Raw genomic sequence first — 5,454 nt, forward strand, 5'->3', positions numbered from 1 at the left:
CTCTGGAAGTGATCTGTTAATTCTGCTAAACTTTAATTAAAACTGAAACTAAAACTGAAACTAAACTATATAAAAACTAAATAAAAATGCATTCACAAAATAAAAACTAAACTAAAACTAACAAAAATATGAATTAAACTAATAAAAACTAAACTGAATTTTATAGCAAATTTGAAAACGATATTTAAAAAAAAACGAATTTAAAAATGCAAAACTATAATAACCTTGGTGTGTACCATGGAAGATTAAAACCTGATTTGGGTTTAGAATGACATGAGGGTGAATAAATGTTTAGAGTAAATATTTCATTTTCTGTTTCTTTAAAAAAAAAGGAAAAATTGCAAAGCAAGGATGCACAAACAAATCTATTAAGAAACAAGCACATGCACTTCTTTCTTCACAGGACTCATATCCAACAGGGACTCAAAACTCAAAATGTGTATTTTTACTGCATTTACAAATGACAATAGGAAAAAGAAAACATGAACAATGTGTTACAAGAGACTAACATCTCTAAGAATGTCTCTAACAACTCTTTGCACCAATGTTTTTTTTTATTCAAATGCTGTCAGATACTTATATCACTGATTAAATTATAAATATTATTAATTTTATGTATTGATAAATGTAATTGCTGCATTTTCCCTTAAATTTCAGATGGGACTGTGCTTCAGTGCAGCAGCCAGTGTCACTGAGGACAGCAGTTGGTTCCTGCATGCAGCCACTGATGGCAGGCAGCTTTCTGCCATTACAGCACTGCAGGAGAGGTTTGCACCAATGTTTTTTTTTTATTCAAATGCTGTCAGATACTTATATCACTGATTAAATTATAAATATTATTACTTTTATGTATTGATAAATGTAATTGCTGCATTTTCCCTTAAATTTCAGATGGGACTGTGCTTCAGTGCAGCAGCCAGTGTCACTGAGGACAGCAGTTGGTTCCTGCATGCAGCCACTGATGGCAGGCAGCTTTCTGCCATTACAGCACTGCAGGAGAGGAGACAGACAGCAGATGAAATACTCTTCCTGTGCTTCACAGGCCTTCTGGCATGATGCATGAAGACTACAGTCACCTGCTTGACCTTATTCGGCACAGACACAGTGGGGTGCTGAGGGACACAGATAAATGGATGAGAAATGGTCACGTTGCATATGATACATGCTTTCTGTCATGACCACAAAGATTGGTAAAGGGGTGGGCAACGAATAAAGATGGAGTTTAACAACAATATAAACCAAGAACTCTCCTGTCAACATCCACTTCGGTGACAAAATGGTCTCTATTACAGTAGCATTCCTGTATGTGATGCAGTGCCGTCTAAACGCCCGAAGATCACGGGCATCCATTATGGTTTTCCGGCCTTGACCCTTACGCACAGAGATTGTTCCAGATTCTCTGAATCTTTGGATGATATTATGCACTGTAGATGATGATAACTTCAAACTCTTTGCAATTTTTCTCTGAGAAACTCCTTTCTGATAATGCTCCACTATTTTTCGCCGCAGCATTGGGGGAATTGGTGATCCTCTGCCCATCTTGACTTCTGAGAGACACTGCCACTCTGAGAGGCTCTTTTTATACCCAATCATGTTGCCAATTGACCTAATAAGTTGCAAATTGGTCCTCCAGCTGTTCCTTATATGTACATTTAACTTTTCCGGCCTCTTATTGCTACCTGTCCCAACTTTTTTGGAATGTGTAGCTCTCATGAAATCCAAAATGAGCCAATATTTGGCATGACATTTCAAAATGTCTCACTTTCAACATTTGATATGTTATCTATATTCTATTGTGAATAAAATATAAGTTTATGAGATTTGTAAATTATTCCATTCCTTTTTTACTCACAATTTGTACAGTGTCCCAACTTTTTTGGAATCGGGTTTGCATTCAAATATATATGTAAATAAATTAAAATAAATTAATTAAATTTTAAAATGTATATACTATATAATATGATATGTAATTTATATGTGTGTGAATTAAAATACATTTTAATTAATTCATTAATTTAAAAAATTTAAATGAAAATAGAAATTGTGTGTATACACACACACACAAATAGTATATAATAAATATTTTTTAATGTTCAGCTAAAAGTACAGAATACATTAATATATACACAGTTATCATGATATACAATTACTCATAGTGTGATATATGATTTTTGTTATATCACCCACCCCTAGTGACCCACATCATCATTAAATCACTGCCACCATCACCGTTATGTACCTGGACAGTCTGGTGATGCTAATGGCAGGCGTCTAGACAGGCATCATCACGTCACGCTGAATCCAACTAGCATGTTATCCCGACCGGCAAACACACACACAATTACATGACACACATAAAACATATCTGCTTCAATGTGTCCAGCATGTAGAGCTATGAGAGCATAACTAGCTAACAGGTAAACAGATGCTCAAAAATGGCAGAAAACAATGCACAGACAAATGATTCATCATAAATGAAGTGTTGAAAGCTGATAAAGCTGATAATAACTGGAAAAAAAGAAGGAAATGTAAAGATACAGAGGGCTGTTGGAAGAAATCAGAATGCCGGTACTACCCGTATCAGCCTGTCAGATTCTCACACACCTTATATGCCAGAGCGTTACGCACAATGACGCAGCATCTCTGCAGCACGGTGAGCAGAGAGGCAGAGAACAGGAGTGAGACAGAAAGAAAAGTGAGAAAAAAGGATAAAGAGCCTACCTGATGAGATCTGCGTGTAGGATCCTGTTCTTCGGCGTGTAGCACAGAGGAAGAGAGAGAAACACAGATGGACCTGGAGAGAGAGAGAGAAAAGGAAAGAAACGTGGCAGGTGAGCTCAAGGTGTCCTCAGAGTTGCCTCATTTCAGTCACGTGACCTCGACAGCTACAAAACATGATTCTCGTCAATGGCCAGAGATGCACATGTGTGAGTTTAGTATGCGCTTTTCATACTACCACCTTCCAGCAAGTGGGAGAGCGGTATGAGCGAGGGGTAGGGCTCTGTGGGTGTGTGTGTGTGTGTGTGTGTGTGTGTGTGTGTGTGTGTGCGCATGAGAGAGAGAGAGAGAGAGTGAGATGATAATATAATTAACAGCCTGATAGACTGTAAGCAAGAGCAGAAGTAAAAAATTCCTGAACCAGTGAGTGAGCAGAATGTTCCAGAACCAGCTCAGATGCTATAAAGCTATAACGGAGCGCAAATCTAAAGAATGACATTGCAGAAAGGCAATGAAGGCTTTTTCAACAATACTGTATCTCTCTATATTTTAACAGTTAAAGATAATGATAGGTTCCAAACAGGTTTTCCCAAACACTCCTACTGCCCACTCCATTGAGGCTTTAATCTGATATTCGCTCAAACACAAACACACAGCCCCACCCCAAACTCACACCATTGGTCATGAAGCTGACATCAAACCAAAGATTCTTCTAATGCAAGTAAGTCCACTTGGCGAGCATTTTTGAAACAACCCTGGGACAATATTTATAGTCATGCAGGTACATCTCTCGAAATAAAATCTGACAATAATAGCATTAGAAACTGTTCTTCAGCTTAAATTACAAACAAGACTATTATTTCAGGCTTTTAACGCTAAGGTGGGATTTACATTCCGTTATCAAAACTGTAGATAGATAGATGGATAGACAGATAGATGGACAGACAGACAGATAGATGTGTGCTAAATAGTTTGTTGCACTTTGTTAGTTTTACAAAGCAGGGAACTCCAATCTTTTTAATCTTTACTTCTCATTTTTTTCTGCTGTACAGAATCTCTTCCCTCAGTATTCTCAAGTTGGCCACAACTGTCACAGACCATATGAAATACCAGAGCAATGCAGTCAGGAAACTTTGATTGGAAATATGACAGAAGCTGGTGTTCAGATGGCCTCAATATTGACTCCCTCCCCTTACTGACTCCTCACAATGCAATAAGTCCTCCAAACAGCTCTCTGTTCACTAGTGGAGGTGAATGAGGCCTTTGTTCAACACTGAAAACCCTAATAAGTTGACTCAACTTAACTGATTATGTAAACTTATTCCCTCAATTTAATCGAGTAATCACTGTATCATCAACAATAAGTAACCAATATCATCTGATCAGATTTGCTCTTGCATTTGTTGCTTTATGGAATATGCTTTAGAAAGACAAAGTTAGAGCCAGAGAAAAACTAATAGTTAAGAAATCAAGGTTCAAGAGCCCAACTAAAGCAAACACTGATCTCTATCACGGTGACATCAAACTTCACTAAAACATTAACATCTAAACCTCTGTTAAGTCTCAACAAGGACTTTTGTATGAAATGATAAACAATTTACACAAACTTAGGTTTTTTATTTATGGGCCCAAAACGTAAAACTGTAAGTAATGTTTAGTCAAGATTACTTAAACGGTTAGTTCACCCAAAAATGAAAATTAGCCCATAAATTACTCACCCTCAAGTCATCCTAGGTTTATATGTCTTTCTTCTTTCAGACGAATCCAGTCGAAGTTATATTAAATATTGTCTTTGATCTTTCAAGCTGTTTAATGCCACTCAGCAGGTGTTGCATGCATCAGTCCAAAAGAAGTTAAATAAAAAGCGCCCATCCATTAAAAAAAGTGTCTCACATGGCTCCGGGGGTTGAACAAAGGCCTCCTTTAGCGAATCGACGTGTTTTTGTAAGAAAAATATCCATATTCAAAATGTAATAATCCCTTTAATGTAGCTTGCGCCAACAGCTGTACATGGAAGCAGCTCCGGGCGGATGATGTATGAGGTCAGCTTTGCGCATGCCTAGACCAACCATGAACAAATCTTCTTATCCTATATTGGATCCGAACCATCAATGATTTAAAGTCAGGTTTTAATTCAACTGGAATTTACAATGCCCCATTTGTTTAATTAAAGGGATAGTTCAACCAAAAATGAACATTCTGTCATTTTATACTCAACCTCATGTCATTTCAAACCCATATACTGTTATTTTTTATGAAACATGGAATATAGATCACAAGTAATTTGGACCATGGTATTTATGGCTGTATTTTTGTCCTTTTTTGAGCTTGACATCCGTAGTCACTATGAACTCTGGTTGTACGGAAAAGAGCTGTATGAAGAATCTTCAAATTTTTGTGTGACATGTAAAAAATAAATACATAAATAAACATAATAATTAGGGCTGCACGATAAATCGCATGCGATATTTAACGCGAGAGCTGTATCTTCAAATTTTTGTGTGACATGTAAAAAATAAATACATAAATAAACATAATAATTAGGGCTTAGGGCTAAATCGCATGCGATATTTAACGCGCATCTTATCAGTAAAGCCGGTTCTGTAATCAGCGGCTGTAGACAAGATGCGCGTTAAATATCGCATGCGATTTATCGTGCAGCCCTAATAATAATAATTAAAAGAAAATACAGCATAGAGATCAGTGTTGTTGTTTTTTTATATATATATTATTATA

At 36.7% G+C, this 5,454-nt stretch overlaps 1 protein-coding gene across 8 annotated transcripts in view; it reads right to left on the reverse strand.

The window, feature by feature from the left end:
* The window catches only part of LOC107673740 (microtubule-associated protein 2-like), a 123,026-nt gene that overhangs the window by 76,521 nt on the left and 41,051 nt on the right, over positions 1 to 5,454 (reverse strand). For all 8 annotated transcript variants that reach the window (XM_016467497.1, XM_016467501.1, XM_016467500.1 and 5 more), the window contains exon 2: positions 2,722 to 2,794. The gene's annotated coding sequence lies outside the window, so the exon portion shown is untranslated. The remainder of the gene's footprint in view (positions 1 to 2,721; positions 2,795 to 5,454) is intronic.

Source organism: Sinocyclocheilus anshuiensis, unplaced genomic scaffold, assembly GCF_001515605.1.
Source record: "Sinocyclocheilus anshuiensis isolate Anshui unplaced genomic scaffold, SAMN03320099.WGS_v1.1 scaffold808, whole genome shotgun sequence".
In the NCBI taxonomy this organism is placed as follows: Eukaryota; Metazoa; Chordata; class Actinopteri; order Cypriniformes; family Cyprinidae; genus Sinocyclocheilus; species Sinocyclocheilus anshuiensis.